At 44.0% G+C, this 16,687-nt stretch overlaps 1 protein-coding gene across 1 annotated transcript in view; it reads left to right on the forward strand.

The window, feature by feature from the left end:
* Positions 1-16,687, forward strand: part of HTR2A (5-hydroxytryptamine receptor 2A) — a 97,951-nt gene that overhangs the window by 54,054 nt on the left and 27,210 nt on the right. The gene's annotated exons all lie outside the window — the stretch shown is intronic.

Here is a 16,687-nt window from a genome sequence, read left to right on the forward strand (position 1 = left end):
CCAAATTTTGGGGAAGAAAATAGGAAAACATTTTTTTAATAAAATGGTGGTGCGTGTTATAGTCCGATTTTACTGGGGAGGCAGCTGCGGTGAAGTGGGGTCACAGGAGACAGGGTAGCTGTTGCAGGAAGTTGGCAGTGGCCATAGTGGGGCAATGCTGCTGGGCACAGGCTGGGAGGAGGGGGTGTCCTGGCACTGCGAGGCTGTGGGCCCTGGTATGTCCAAAAATGTCGGCATGGAGTGGAGTCCCCGCACTTTCCCATTGATTTCCAAGCAGCAGGCTTCAATCTCTGTAATATTAACGCCGCCTGCCTCCTCGACAAGGAATTATATCTATCACCACTCCTGGGCTGCATATGCATATACAATAGTCCTGCAAAATGCATCTGATGGGAATCACTATCCTGTGCCTCCCACATGTGTTGAATAAATCTAGCTTTCCTTGTATGGGGCAATTGCGCATGTTCACTAAAATAAAATAAAATAGGCTGCACTTAAACTGCGTCTTGCATCTAAATAAGTAACCTATTCCGGACATTTGGTTGACATAATTCAAGATGCCACAATGAAGAAGTCCATACATTTATTTTTTTTGAATCAGATACATTTTTATTAACGAAATTCAAACAAAAAAAACAGAGTCCAGACATTACAATGTCCAACAAAGTCACATATTTTCAATTACAACCCATCCCTTCCCTTATAAAAACATCAACAACAAATACTCAGAAGTACATCCTCCTTTCGGGATCATCGTCTCTTCACTCACGGTGTCCACAATGCATTGAATGTTTTTGCCTTTTTTCTTTTGGCATAAATACCTTTTTCCAGATTTACAATAAAGTCTGATTGTCTAAAAAATTCTTGCATCGTCGGCGGTTCTTTATTTATCCAATGCCTGGCTATTGATTTACATGCAATTTATAACAACCTAGCTATCGCCAATTTGAACTGATTTTGAATCTGGATCTCCTCCACATAACCTAGTATACAAACCACAGGATCCCTCTCAATTCTACAGTCATACACTCCCTCTATAGTGTTAATAACCGCTGTCCAGTATGAGTCCAGTCTGCAGCACTGCCACAACATATGTAAGATCCCGGCCCCATCAGCTTGACAACGAGGGCATTCAGAAGTCTGTCTCAGTCCTGCCCTATATAGTCTTTCAGGGGTCCTGTATACTCTATGGAGCACATATATTTGTGAGAGTCTACTAGCTCACTCAGTGACAATTGGGGTATGTATTCCATAATCGCCTCCCACTTATCCTCTTCTATCGGTCCCAATTCGTCTTCCCATTTTTCTTTAGCCTTAATCGGGTAATTGATTAAAAAGGTGTGCATTAAGTCTTTATAAATACCTGACATAGCTCCTTTTATTCCCCCATCACTACACACATAGTACACCAATATATCTTTTTGGACCCTCATAGAAACCGTCTTACCCTGCACTATGTAAGCGTGACAGAACTGTCTATACTGGAATCTACAGATCTCAAAGTCCATACATTTATAATGTAAACATATACAATTATTACACATATTAAAAAATATTTTTATTATATTAATATATTAAAACATATAAGTATCCCACATGATAGACATGACCCCTTGATGAAGCATTTGTGAAACTCGATCTTTTGCACATACTGTTTTTCATAGTGATTGATGCCTGGGGCTTCCCTGCTGGCTCACCCACCAACATGTCTTTGTATCTATCATGTAGGATACATATATGTTTCTTCATCTATAATTAATAAAAATCATTTTTGATATTTGTATTTACTTTGGTCCTGGCACACTTTTGTTATTTTGGGTTTATTACAGCTGTGCCTTTGGGGCTTCTTACCTTACCTAGGGTTGCAATTTTTGTCTCCATACATTTATAGTTCCTTTTTGCCATTGCTCTGTTTAGTCAGGTCACATTATGTGTTTTATAATTAAATGTGCTTCTTACTATTATATCTTTTAGATTTTTTTCTTTTACAAAACAAGTTAATAGGTTTTCTGTTGGCTTCTTCTGATAGTGAAGTGTCGCTTTCTCTGATATATCAGTTGTTTTTCACAATAAAATTTATTTGTGGTCCCAAAGGGCTATAATAAAAACAGAGGACAAATTATTTGTCACTTTTCTTTCTCTTTTGACAAAATATAGATAACCTTTCCTGACTTTCGGCTCTTTGAACGCCTCTTTTAGTAATTTCAAAAGCACTAGTAATTAGTGTTGAGCCACCCCCGTAGTGTTCGAGTTCGGTTCGGTTCGTCGAACACCCGTGTGTTCGTCGAACTGTTCGTCGAACACCTTCGAACACCGTTAAAACCAATGGCAGGCAAACAAAAACACATAGAAACACATAGAAAACACCTTCAAAGGTGTCCAAAAGCTGACAAACTGCTCAGAAGACATAACTAACACATGGAAAAGTGACAAGTACATATAGTCATGCGAAAATAAAAGAGGTGGAGGAGTAAAAGGAGGGGGAGACACAGATATAGGCATGTCATGCCCTTCTAAAATCCAAAAAGTGAGAAGCCGACACGGCCAGTCCGCTCCTGCCCGTGCCACCTCCGTGTCGCCGGGTTTGTGCCAGAGCCGCGGTGAACCCTGACGGCCAGCCCCCCTCTCCCAATACTGGTGCCTGTCCGCTGGTGGGTCGAGCAAGCCCCCCTGTGGTGGAGGCAGCTCTAAGCTTTTTAATTTAAATTGTCTCTCTAATTTGAATGAATACACTTTAAATCCATTTACAAGGATCTATTGGAGGGCAAGTCTCATGCCAGCAGCCGCGGTAATTCCAGCTCCAGTAGCGTCCACTAAAGCTGCTGCAGTTAAAAAGCTTTTATAAGGATCGAGCTCGGCTGTCCACCGCAAGGCATCCTACTGCCAGTCCCAGCCCCTATGCCTTGGGGTGCCTCCTGATGCTCTTCACTAAGTATCCCATGGTCCCGAAGCATTTCCTTTGAAAAAATTAAGTGTCTAAACTACAGGTGGTGTAGCTTGCTTAACAGCCGGGATAATCCGCTGACTAGCAGACACTGCTACTAGGCACAAAGTATTTCCTGGGCTAGATGCAGTTAAAAATTTGTAATTAGATACTCTCGTTGGATGCTGAGAAAGCATTCCATAGAGTCTCCTGGCACGCCATATATGATTCTCTTAAAAAGCTTGGGGTAGGGGTCTAGGGGACCCTTTTATAGCCAAAATCACGGCCCTGTATCGCAATACGTCACCTAGGCTGAAGATAAATGGAACTGTATTACCCTGAGGGCTCGGTTGCTACAGAGGTATTGCACCTCACCCAGAGGTGTGATATCTCACTCTCAGGTAAGGATGGAGTGTGGATCAGGACCCGACACCTGCATGCATTACACCACATTGCCGTGGGGCAGGGCGACCAATATGCCCCTGAGATGGGCACGACAGTCCCTGTCCCTGGCTGGAGTGGGGGGAGGGAACACTGAGGAAGGGGAACCCTGTAGTGCAGGAGCAGGGAGGAAGCAGTTCCTGGGTGCATTGAGAAGGGAGTATAAAAGGTGGGCACCATCTTAGTTCAGTGCAGAGAAGTCTGAGCAGAAGTGGCAGGGAGCAGGGGCTCTGCATGAGCTCTGCTCCGGAGGCGGGCCTAGTAACAGAGGCCCAGGCCTGCAAGAGGGAGAAGGAAGGAAGAGGAGCGGAGAAGGCTCCAGGAACGAGGAATGAAGGGATCCCAGGGGTGCGGACGGGCGAGTCGCCACCGCACGCCCGAATCCACCTGCGTGGAGGGGTCAGGCCAAAGGGGGAGACCGGTCCCCGAACTAGTGGAGGCAGGAAACGACCCTCAGCTAGAAACCGGAGGCTCTGACATTTTATGTGGCGCAGCCCCTTGCTCCACCCGCTAGGAAGGCACCACATAGGGTCAGGGAAACTGGCGCCAAGTTTACCAAGAGGAGGCCCGAGGCAGCCGGACAGAAGTGTTGGTAAGAAAGGCCAGACAAAGGACACACAAAGGGGGTCCTGTGAAGCGCTCCAAAGTTATCTGGGAGTTGTCTGAGCCCCTCACCTGGTGAGCACAGTACGACGTGGGCAGCCGTTACCTGCAGACGTGGTCTGGATAATAAGAACTATGAGTAAAGGCCCTGAACTGCATCACTGACTCCGTGTCGTTACTGCTGCTGCCCTGCACCATCACCCCCATCCTCCGCATACACTGCCCTGAGGCTATACTCCTCCCGTGGGGAGTTATGCTACGCTCTGCTGCACCCACAACACCAGCCTTAGCGGTCTGCCCTGTAGCAGCGGTTCACTCTGACCGCAATCCACGGGTGGCGTAGTCGGACATTTAAACATCAAAACCACATAAATAGTTCCGCCACTGGTTTGACCGCCCTGAGCCACGGAACCGGATCGCCGCCACGAAGACTACAACCACCAGCATCCACCAAAAAGGGTCCGGCTCCGGGTGTCCCAAGGCCCAGGGGGTGCGTCAGAACATTTTCATCACCTTTCACAATCACCAATGGGACAAGGCAGGGATGTCCTCTGTCCCCTCTCTTATACATCCTAGTGACGGAGCACCTGCTCTCATCAATTCGCCATAACCCCAATATTAGGTGGATTGAGGTGGGAGGCACCGAGTACAAGTGCTCTCTATTTGCTGATGATGTCCTAGTATATATCACTCAATCACATATATCCATCCCTGCTGTTATGGCTGAAATAGATCACTTTGTTACATGGTAAAATTTTAAAATCAATGCAGCGAAGTCTGAGGCCCTCGATGTCTCCCTCCCTAAATCCATATAGGATTCCATCCAGTCCAACTTTCCCTTTGCCTGGCCCTCACAGGGTATCAAATACTTAGGAATTCCTATTCATAGAGACCTCTCCCATCTATGTTATCTTAATTTTGGGCCCTTTATTGAACAATTCCATACAGACCACGGTTGGCAAGTTAGAACTGTAAGATTCACTACGTGAACCACTGGTGTTTTGTGGAAAAGCACATGTACACCGCGTTCCAAATTATTATGCAAAAAGTGTTTAGGAGTGATAAGGGAAGAATTTGTTTGTTTGTCAGTTAAACTCATTGATGGTGATGTGTGTCAGGGCTCTTTATATCACTGTAAGCAATTGCAGACACCTGTGCTAATTAGTTTGGCAGGTGTGTCCAATGAAAGGCAAGACTACTTAAGAAGGCTCTCTCACATTATTAAGCAGCCTACATTTTCTGCCAAAATGGGAAAGAAAAAGGATGTGTCGGCTGCTGAGAAGCAACAAATTGTGGAGTGTTTAGGTCAAGGCATGACTACAATCAACATTGTGCGATGATCAGGATGAAGTGTCTTGGCAATCAAGAAGTATGTAGCTGATTCACAGTACACACGTGTGCGTGCTGATAAGGGCAAATTGAGGACTCTTTCCTACAGGCAATTACGTCAGGTTGAAAGAGCAGCGGCAAAAAAGCCTTGTCATAGCAGCAGACAAGTTTTTGAAGCTGCTTGTGCCTCCAACGTCCCCCGAACAACAAGATGCAGGGTCCTTCAGAGGTTTGCAGCTGTGCATACGCCATCCTGTCGACCTCCTCTATCCACTTCACACAAGCAGAAACGGCTCCAGTGGGCCAAACATTACATGAAGACTGATTTCAAAACTGTTTTGTTCACGGATGAGTGCCGTGCAGCGCTCGATGGTCCAGATGAATGGAGTGGAGGATGGCTGGTTGATGGACACCCCACGCAAACACGGCTACAGCGCCAACAAGGAGGAGGTGGAGTAATGTTTTGGGCTGGAATCATGGGGAGAGAGATTGTCGGCCCCTTTAGGATCCCTGAAGGCGCTAAAGATGAACTCCATAATGTATGTGGATTTTCTCAAACAGCACTTCCTGCCATGGTTCAAGAAGAAGAACCGTGTATTTCACAGCAAGATCATTTTTCTGCATGATAATGCACCATCTCATGCTGCACATAAAACATCTGCATCTCTGGCTGATATGGGCATAAAAGGGGACAAACTTATGGTGTGACCCCCATGCTCCCCTGACCTCTACCCCATTCAGAACCTTTGGAGCATCATTAAAAGGAGTGTCTATGATGGCGGGAGGCAGTTCACATCTAAGCAACAGCTCTGGGAGGGTATTCTGTCCTCATGCAAAACAATTGAAGCAGAAACCATCCAAAACCTGACAAATTCAATGGACGAGAGTTCAGAAGCTCCTTTCGAACAAGGGGTCCTATGTGAAAATGTAACATCACCTAGAATAAAGTTTTGAGTTGAAAACTGTTTGATTTCAGTTTCTAACAACCTGCTAATGCTTATAATTTCAAAAATGACCATTTTTTTGGTCTTTATTAAAATGAAAAGGTTGATCGAAAAGTTTGGGGGATCTAAGAGTGTGGCAACCCAGTAGTCATGATTACTTCGAATTCTGACAATATGAGGGTCATGCTGCAGGTACTGCAGCAAGAAGGCACTTATGTGTCTTGCGCATCTCGGAGCCCCAAAATTATTTTCCGGGCTAGATGCAGCTAAAAATTATTTTTAATTTTAAATCTGGTGAAGCTTATTATAGATGGCCTAATAGGATCAGTGCTGCACACTGCTACAAAGCCCAAATTATTTTCCAGTCAAGATACAGATAAACATGATTAGTAATTTGAAAGCTTAAAACGGTTGGTAGGGTGATTTTAACCAATCATCAAGCTTTTACTCTCCCCAGGATGACACAGGGGTAGAAAAGTCGTTTCGGATCCATGATTTGTTCATCTTTATGAACGTGAGTCTGTCTACATTATCAGTGGAGAGCCGCGTGCGCTTATCTGTCAGCACACCACCAGCAGCGCTGAACACACGTTCAGACAGAACGCTGGCTGCGGGGCATGACAAGATCTCCAAGGCGTAAGTGGCTAGCTCCGGCCATTTATCCAGATTGGAAGCCCAAAAATAGCAAGGGTCCAGTGACACAGTCGTGGCTTCAATGTTTACTTGGAGATACTCCTGTACCATCGTCTCTAGGCGTTGACTATGTGTCAGACTTCTTGTCTCCTGTGGCCTTGCAAAGGATGGGCTAAAAAAGTGGTGAAATGATTCCGCAAAATTGATGTTACCAGCAGATACTGTGGTTCTGTTACGGTTTGAGTGCTGAACACTTGACGGTCCCACGGTTGGCAAGTTGGAACTGTGAGATTCACTACGTGCACCACTGGTATTTTGTGGAAAAGCACATGTAAGATTCTGCAACAGTCTCTGCTGATACTCCTGCATGCGTGCATCCCTTTCTATGGCAGGAATAATTTCTGCAAATTTACTTTTGTACCGGGGATCTAACAGTGTGGCAACCCAGTAGTCAGGATTATTTCTAATTCTCACAATTCGAGGGTCATGTTGCAGGTAGTGCAGCAAGAAGGCACTCATGTGTGTTGCGCATCCAGGAGCACCAAGTCCCTGTTGTGTTGGTGGCGAGGTAACAATCATGCTTCCTTCCTCTGTCCTCTCCCCCCAACCTCGCACAACAGAAATGTGATCAAGGTCTCCCTCATCTGATGAGTCTTCCATCAGTTCGTCCTCCACTTCTTCCTGGGCTCCTGCACCTTCCTCACTAGTTTGGCTGCTACCATGCGCCCTGGTAAAATCATCTCCCCCACCCTCACATGCCTGCCGCCTTGGTGCTGCCGACCGTCTGGACCTTGCAGATGTTAGCCCTTCCGCATACAACTCCTCCTCCTCTACTTCCTCCACCTCCTCTTGTGCCACCACCTGACTCCGAATTCTGTTTAACATGTGCTCCAGCATGTAAATCACCGGAATAGTCATGCTGATAATGGCATCGTCAGCACTAAACATCTTCGTCGCCATTTCAAAACTGTGCAGAAGGGTGCATAGGTCCCTGATCTGAGACCACTCCTCCAGCGTGATTTGCCCCACCTCTGAATCTCGTTGGCCCAGGCTATACGTCAGAACGTATTGCACCAGGGCTTGTCGGTGCTGCCACAGTCGCTGCAACATGTGCAGAGTTGAATTCCACCGGGTAGGCACATCGCATTTTAGCCGGTGAAGTGGCAGGCCCAACGACTTCTGTAGAGATGTAAGTCGCTGAGCTGCGGGATGCGAACGGCGGAAGTGAGCACACAGCGACCGTGCCCTCTGCAGAAGGCCATCTAGTCTGGGATAGTGGGCTAAAAATTGCTGGACAACCAGGTTCAACACGTGAGCCATACAAGGCACGTGTGTGACATTGCCCCGGCGAAGGGCCGCACCCAGGTTTGCAGCATTGTCGCACACGGCCTTCCCTGGTTTCAGGTCCAGTGGAGACAACCATTCATGAAATTGGTTCTCCAGAGCTGACCACAACTCCTCAGCTGTGTGACTCACATTTCCCAGACATTTCAATGTAAAAACCGCCTGATGACGTTGAGCCCTACTGCCAGCATAGTAAGGAGGTGTGCAGGATCCCTTCTGCGCAGTTAGAAAGCTTGTGGCATGACCAGACAGGCTTTGGGTGCAGGTGGAAGACCGAGAGGAGGTTGAGGAGGCAGAAGCAGTGGAGGAACTTTGACATAAAGAGGATTGACGCACAACTCGTGGGGACGGCAAGACTTGGACAGCAGCCCCTTGTCCTGCTGTCACCATAGTTACCCAGTGCCCAGTCAGCGACATGTAACGCCCCTGTCCATGCCTACTCGTCCAAGTGTCTGTGGTGAAATGCACCCTGTCACACACAGAGTTTCTCAAAGAAGCGGTGATGTTGTGTGCGACATGCTGGTGGAGCGCAGGCACACCTTTCTTTGAGAAGTAGTGCCGACTGGGCATCTGGTACTGGGGCACTGCGACGGACATAAGGTCTCGAAAATCCTCTGTGTCCACCAGGCGGAAAGGCAGCATTTCTGTAGCCAAGAGCTTGCAGATGGTAAAATTCAACCTCTTAGCTTTCTCATGGCTAGGAGGAAATGGTCTTTTACTTGTCCACATCTGAGGGACCGAGGGCTGGCTATTGTGCTTAGACGGGGTTGATAAGGGTGTCCCCGGCAAACTGCCGGTCTGTGAGGAAGATGCAGGCGGACATGTTAGGTTGCCTTGATCCAAAGGTGGTGCTATCGATGTCGGACAGCGCTCAAGACCAGCTGGTGTTACCACCTCCAAAGAAAATGATGACCTGCCAATCACGCTGGCTGTTGCGGGTAAAGAGGTGGCAGGTCTGCGCCCCAAAACAGGTGTGACTGCTGTCCCCCCAGTCACAGAGGATGAAGAGGCCGCGGATGCACAAGATATGGCAGACGGTGGTTGGCCCGGCCGGCTAGGCCGCATTGTAGCACACTGAGCTTCCCACTGCAACTTATGCTTCATGTCCATGTGCCGGTTCATGCATGAAGTACTCAAACTATGTATATTTTGGCCTCTACTTAGCTTTTGCTGACAAATGTTACAGATAACACGAGTTGGGTCATCTTTATCGATCTGAAAAAATGCCCAGGCTATGCAAGGCTTAGCACCCATGCGACCTGAAGAGCCACCACGACTTGTGGTGAGAGGCAGAGTTGTGTTTGAGGATGCAGTTGTTGACGTGCTTCCAGTACTACGTCTCTGTCCAGGAAGGCGCAACCTGACCTCGTCGTCACTAGCATCTTCCTCCACCTCCTCTGCTGACCTCATCTCTTGGCTGACTGTGGGTTGACAGTAAGTGGGATCTCCGACCTCATCATCATCACCCTGTGCGTTATCACACCCGTCGTCCTCAGAGCCAACCTGTTCCTGCCCTGACAAAAAACTAAAGTTGTCGCTCCAATCAGGTATTTGAGTCTTATCATCGTCTTCCTCATTGTCTCCACCAACAGGAGTTACAGTTTGGGAATGAGGGTCTACATTATGGTCAGAACCTTCTGCGTCTGGTCCTGGATCCGACTGATAAAGATTCTGGGCATCAGTGCAGATCATTTCCTCGTCTGGATTCACAGAAGCGCTGGAGTCGACCTCTGATTCCCAGGCTATAGTATGAGTAAACAGCTCTGCAGACTCAACCATCTGTTCTACCTCATACTCAGACGGGCAGCTGGAGATTTGGGAGCTGTGAGGAAGCAAGTGCGATTTGGGTGACACCTTTGAGGACTGGAGTATTTGTGATGTTGAAGTTGATGTGGAGGAGAGCCCACTTAAAGGAGCACTTGATATCCGTTGAAGCACCTGCTGTTTTTGTGCCTCATCTGGAATTTGTAGCGATTGGCGTGGCCGTAAGAAAGGGATCTTATCACATTGTCCGCTAAAAGAAGTAGACATTTTAGTTTGGCTGGAAGATGGTCTTTCTTCTGCACCTACCCCACGGACACAACCTTTTTTCCCCTTCCCAACACGCCTATTCCCCTTTCCACCAGCAGCAGGCCTTTTTCCACTCATTTTGGTGGTTAACTAATTCACAACTCTGGAGTTGTTTGCACAAAAAAACAATGGATGGGAACCGAGCAGAGCTGAGTGGCCAAACTGTGGTATTAGGCCAAAACTATTGGCTGGGTTAGATGCAGAAAAAAATTATTTTTAATTTGCAACCTGATGGAGGTCAGTATAGATGGACTAATAGACCAAGTCCCACACACCGCTAGAAGCCCAAATATTTTTTCAGAGCTAGATGCAGAAATTTTTTTTATTCAATTTGCAACCTGATGGAGGTCAGTATAGATGGACTAATAGACCAAGTCCCACACAATGCTAGAAGCCCAAATATTTTTTCAGAGCTAGATGCAGAAAAAAATTATTTTTAATTTGCAACCTGATGGAGGTCAGTATAGATGGACTAATAGACCAAGTCCCACACACCGCTAGAAGCCCAAATATTTTTTCAGAGCTAGATGCAGAAAATTTTTTTATTCAATTTGCAACCTGATGGAGGTCAGTATAGATGGACTAATAGACCAAGTCCCACACACTGCTAGAAGCCCAAATATTTTTTCAGAGCTAGATGCAGAAAAAAATTATTTTTAATTTGCAACCTGATGGAGGTCAGTATAGATGGACTAATAGACCAAGTCCCACACACTGCTAGAAGCCCAAATATTTTTTCAGAGCTAGATGCAGAAAAAAATTATTTTTAATTTGCAACCTGATGGAGGTCAGTATAGATGGACTAATAGACCGAGTCCCACACACCGCTAGAAGCCCAAATATTTTTTCAGAGCTAGATGCAGAAAAAAATTATATTCAATTTGCAACCTGCTGGAGGTCAGTATAGAAGGACTAATAGAACAAGTCCCACACACTGCTAGATGCCCAAATATGTTTTCAGAGCTAAATGAAGAAAAAAATTATTTTTAATTTGCAACCTGATGGAGGTCAGTATAGATGGACTAATAGACCAAGTCCCACACACTGCTAGAAGCCCAAATATTTTTTCAGAGCTAGATGCAGAAAAAAATTATTTTTAATTTGCAACCTGATGGAGGTCAGTATAGATGGACTAATAGAACAAGTCCCACACGCTGCTAGAAGCCCAAATATTTTTTCAGAGATAAATGAAGAAAAAAATTATTTTTAATTTGCAACCTGATGGAGGTCAGTATAGATGGACTAATAGACCAAGTCCCACACACCGCTAGAAGCCCAAATATTTTTTCAGAGCTAGATGCAGAAATTTTTTTTATTCAATTTGCAACCTGATGGAGGTCAGTATAGATGGACTAATAGACCAAGTCCCACACAATGCTAGAAGCCCAAATATTTTTTCAGAGCTAGATGCAGAAAAAAATTATTTTTAATTTGCAACCTGATGGAGGTCAGTATAGATGGACTAATAGACCAAGTCCCACACACCGCTAGAAGCCCAAATATTTTTTCAGAGCTAGATGCAGAAAATTTTTTTATTCAATTTGCAACCTGATGGAGGTCAGTATAGATGGACTAATAGACCAAGTCCCACACACTGCTAGAAGCCCAAATATTTTTTCAGAGCTAGATGCAGAAAAAAATTATTTTTAATTTGCAACCTGATGGAGGTCAGTATAGATGGACTAATAGACCAAGTCCCACACACTGCTAGAAGCCCAAATATTTTTTCAGAGCTAGATGCAGAAAAAAATTATTTTTAATTTGCAACCTGATGGAGGTCAGTATAGATGGACTAATAGACCGAGTCCCACACACCGCTAGAAGCCCAAATATTTTTTCAGAGCTAGATGCAGAAAAAAATTATATTCAATTTGCAACCTGCTGGAGGTCAGTATAGAAGGACTAATAGAACAAGTCCCACACACTGCTAGAAGCCCAAATATGTTTTCAGAGCTAAATGAAGAAAAAAATTATTTTTAATTTGCAACCTGATGGAGGTCAGTATAGATGGACTAATAGACCAAGTCCCACACACTGCTAGAAGCCCAAATATTTTTTCAGAGCTAGATGCAGAAAAAAATTATTTTTAATTTGCAACCTGATGGAGGTCAGTATAGATGGACTAATAGAACAAGTCCCACACGCTGCTAGAAGCCCAAATATTTTTTCAGAGATAAATGAAGAAAAAAATTATTTTTAATTTGCAACCTGATGGAGGTCAGTATAGATGGACTAATAGACCAAGTCCCACACACTGCTAGAAGCCCAAATATTTTTTCAGAGCTAGATGCAGAAAAAAATTATTTTTAATTTGCAGCCTGATGGAGGTCAGTATAGATGGACTAATAGACCAAGTCCCACACACCGCTAGAAGCCCAAATATTTTTTCAGAGGTAGATGCAGAAAAAAATTATATTCAATTTGCAACCTGCTGGAGGTCAGTATAGAAGGACTAATAGAACAAGTCCCACACACTGCTAGAAGCCCAAATATTTTTTCAGAGCTAAATGAAGAAAAAAATTATTTTTAATTTGCAACCTGATGGAGGTCAGTATAGATGGACTAATAGACCAAGTCCCACACACTGCTAGAAGCCCAAATATTTTTTCAGAGCTAGATGCAGAAAAAAATTATATTCAGTTTGCAACCTGATGGAGGTCAGTATAGATGGACTAATAGAATGATGCTATGCCCAAAAGATTTTACTTCACTAGGTGCAGTAAAAAAATTGGTATTCTATACACAGGTGGTATATCTTGCAACACAGATAGGCTACTCCACTGACTAACACACTCTGCAATAGGCCAAAAAGGATTAGCTTTGCTAGATTCAGCCAAATGCTGTGAAAAAAACTTGCACAGCACTGGCACAGACCTGCCTGGCAAAAACTGATAGGAACTGATGTAACCTAGTCCTGAAAAGGACTCCAATTACAATTAGTCTTTACTCCCACAATCTATCTATTTAAGAGCACAGACCTGCTTGATAAAAGTCGTAGGAAATGCTGTAACCTAGTCCTTAAAAGGACTGCAATCACAACTATTCCCTACTCCCAAGCTATCTGTATATTTGTGCGAAAATTGGCTTGAAATTAACAAGGTATAGCGCACACAGCAACAGCGGTGCCGTCTAACACGCAGCTGCAGCAGTGAGAAAATGGTGGCGACGGGGAAAATGGCTTGGTCTTATAGGGCAAGGACATGTGACATACACTGCCAATCACACATGCCCTTGCTTGTGTGAAAAAAAGCACTTCGCTCCGTGTGTGCGCTGCTGATAGGCTGACAGATTGCACCTCCCCACTGCAAATGCGGGAAAGAGAAAAAAAAATGGAGATCTTCATTGTTCCTGCAGAGATCCATCCCCTGCCCCTCCCCCCGCCCCGCTGTACACTCAAACTGCGTATTAACATTAATTTTCATCATTACTGAGAAAAAATCCAGTTATGATTTTGGTGCACGAACAGTTATCGAACATAACCTCGAACAGCCGAATTTTTCTCAAATTGTTCGTGTTCGCCGACCGGCTCGAACACCGCCCAAAACAGCTCGAATTTGAGATTGGCGAACAGTTCGAGTAGAACAACGCTCATCTCTACTAGTAATCTTTCGCTAATAATCTATTACAAGGTTCCTGTGATTGTGCAATAAATGTTGTCACTGCTATTATTTCTGCACACACGTGAAACTGTGCATATGCCAAAGCTTCTTTTACATGATGGGGATCCTAACTATTGTGCTATTGTTTAAAGATTTAATTGTTGTTTGTTTCCACCAACCTCTTGTGTGAATACTGCCATTAATGGACTACCATATCGAGAAAGTCTATTTTATCTCTGCCTATTTGCTGGGAAATCTCATATTCATTTTGCTATCATTTATATATAATGTGAATTCTTCAATTCCCAGTTCTGTCCCACACCACACTTCAAATATATCATCCATATGTTGCAATAGTAATGTTATGTAATGTACAAATAGACTGGCTATGTTGTATGCCATTTCTGTTAGAAAATATGCCCCCAAAAATGTGAAAGTTGGGGCCACTGATATCCCCATTACAGTTCCTGCTGACTGGGTATATCAACAATAAATTTTAAAAAATATGAATTAATACAAAATTGAATGATTTACAAATAAATTCTACATAGGTGGAATCCGTGTCAGTCCTTGTCAATTAATGCCTGACCACCTGCACACCTGCAACTTGAGGAGTGTGGATATACCAGCCTTCAACATCAATAGTAGCCATCTGGCCATTCAAAATCAAAAACTATTTGGAGAAACTGTCCTGTATCCTGCAAATAAGAGGATATATTAGTAACTAAGTCAAAATATAACCAATCCAAAGAGGGGCTCAGTAACTGAACCCTCCCCTGCAACGTTTGGAATAAAATACCAGTGAGAAACTCCACTATTAATTTTTTACAAACTTATTTGAAAATACTCTTCTTTTTATTCTGCTTCATCTTCATAACAGTGATTGTAACAGTTCCTTAACTGAATAGATGAGATTAGATTTTAGAACTCCATAAATTTCAGCGTCGCCCAATTGTCGAATTGGTATTGATAATAATATATTGTAATAATCAAGGGAAATAACCAAAATGCAACATTGTCTTGTCTGCCCCGACTCATCATTCTTACTATTCCAATAAAGAGACGGTTTTTCTCCTACACTTAGGTTTGGTTCTGCTTCAGGATAAATGAAAGCTTAAAGGGAACTTGTCACCAAGTTTTCCCCAAATAAAGTACGGCCACCATCGTTAAGCCCTCTGTTACAGCATTCTGGCATGCTGTCTATATGTCCCCAGTCCACTACGCAAGCCATAAAAAAAAAAGACCTTTCATTATACTCACAGACCGATAGGCGCCTATGATCTTGATTCGTCGCCTCCTCTTCTCTTACGATCACCATCCTCCGTCCCTGCATCATGTGAATGACGCATCTTACATCGTCCAAACAGTGTCTTCCATCACGCTTCTGCATGGGTGTAGTTCTCTCTATCCTGCTGAGGGCAGAGCTAAGTACTATATTGCGCATGCGCGGAGAAAGGCCAAAGAGCGTTAATGACCCGTATGTAAAGCCGGCGCATGTGCACTACAGGGCTTTGTTCTTTCCTCGACAGGGAAGACAGAAGTGCACCTGTGCAGGAGCACGATGGGTGGCACTGTGTGAATGACGAAGCAGGGAAGAAGGATAATGATCAAAACAGAGGAGATGCTAGATCAAGACCAGAGATGCCGATTGGACCGGACCACACTGTCTGTGAGAATAAAAAGTCTTTTTTGTGCCTTGCATATGGAATTGGGGACATACATACAGCATACTAGTATGCTGTGGAAGAGGGCTTAAAAGTGCTGGCCCTACGTTATATTGGGAAAACCTGGTGACAGGTTCCCTTTAAACTTCTTTTAATAATTGTTGAGAAAATAAATCAAGAGCTGAACCGGCCGACAAGGGCAAATTCACTGTAGATGGCGCTACATTGGTGAAGTTATTGTGCTTCTAAATTGCTCAGTCCTCATTAGAGACATCAACTAATGCACATGGTCAACTTCTATCCTTGGTTGCAAAATGAGGGCTAACACTAAATCCCAAGGGATTGATAATTATTGTTATTTATCCTATTACTTTATCTCTATCAGTCTGCTTTGCCTGACCTGCATATAAGCGATGTCAATTAATCCTACATATAGCCTTTTACAAGTCAATTTCAAAATCACAAAATCTAAAACCATTAGTCATGCAAAAATTAAGCCCCTTAGATAATACTGATACACAATCAACTGATAGGTGAATGTTAGGGAAATATAAATCAGTGACGGTACACAACATTAATTGGTACGCAAACTTTACTGTATTGTCTATCCTTACCGGGATCTCCTATCATTTCTAAGACACTTGCTTGTTCTTGACAATGATTTTGTTGCTGTTTCTGTTTTTGTCGACCACTTCTAATGCAGTGCCTTTGGGTTTCGCCAACATCCGTCACCTGGGTATTAGGAGTGTCCATCATATATTGTTGTTGTAGTGAATTTTCTCCATAACGAGAGTCAAATCCCTAGTTTGTTGTCTGGTATTCTGTATTCGTTTGATTCCTAAACTTGCAAATCTGTTTATTCTTCTTGCTACTCCACTATTTCCCATTATCGAAATCTTGTTTATAGCTTAGGAACTTATTTATCCTTCTTTCTCTTTTATCTCTGCCTGAAAAGAAATTACCTTTTTCTCAATTCTTTTCAATATATTCCAGAATCGATTTTCTAGTTTTTAGCTCCAATTTGACTCTCAATAGTTCTTCTGTATCAATTGAATGTTGCTTTTTCAATAAGTTTTTGTACAGAACGAGTCACATATTCATAGAATGTTCTACATGAAGCCGCTTCCATTCAGCAGA

The sequence above is a fragment of the Phyllobates terribilis genome, unplaced genomic scaffold (genome assembly GCF_046119375.1).
Source record: "Phyllobates terribilis strain yellow unplaced genomic scaffold, ASM4611937v1 Scaffold_2__4_contigs__length_985480577, whole genome shotgun sequence".
Taxonomy (NCBI): domain Eukaryota; kingdom Metazoa; phylum Chordata; class Amphibia; order Anura; family Dendrobatidae; genus Phyllobates; species Phyllobates terribilis.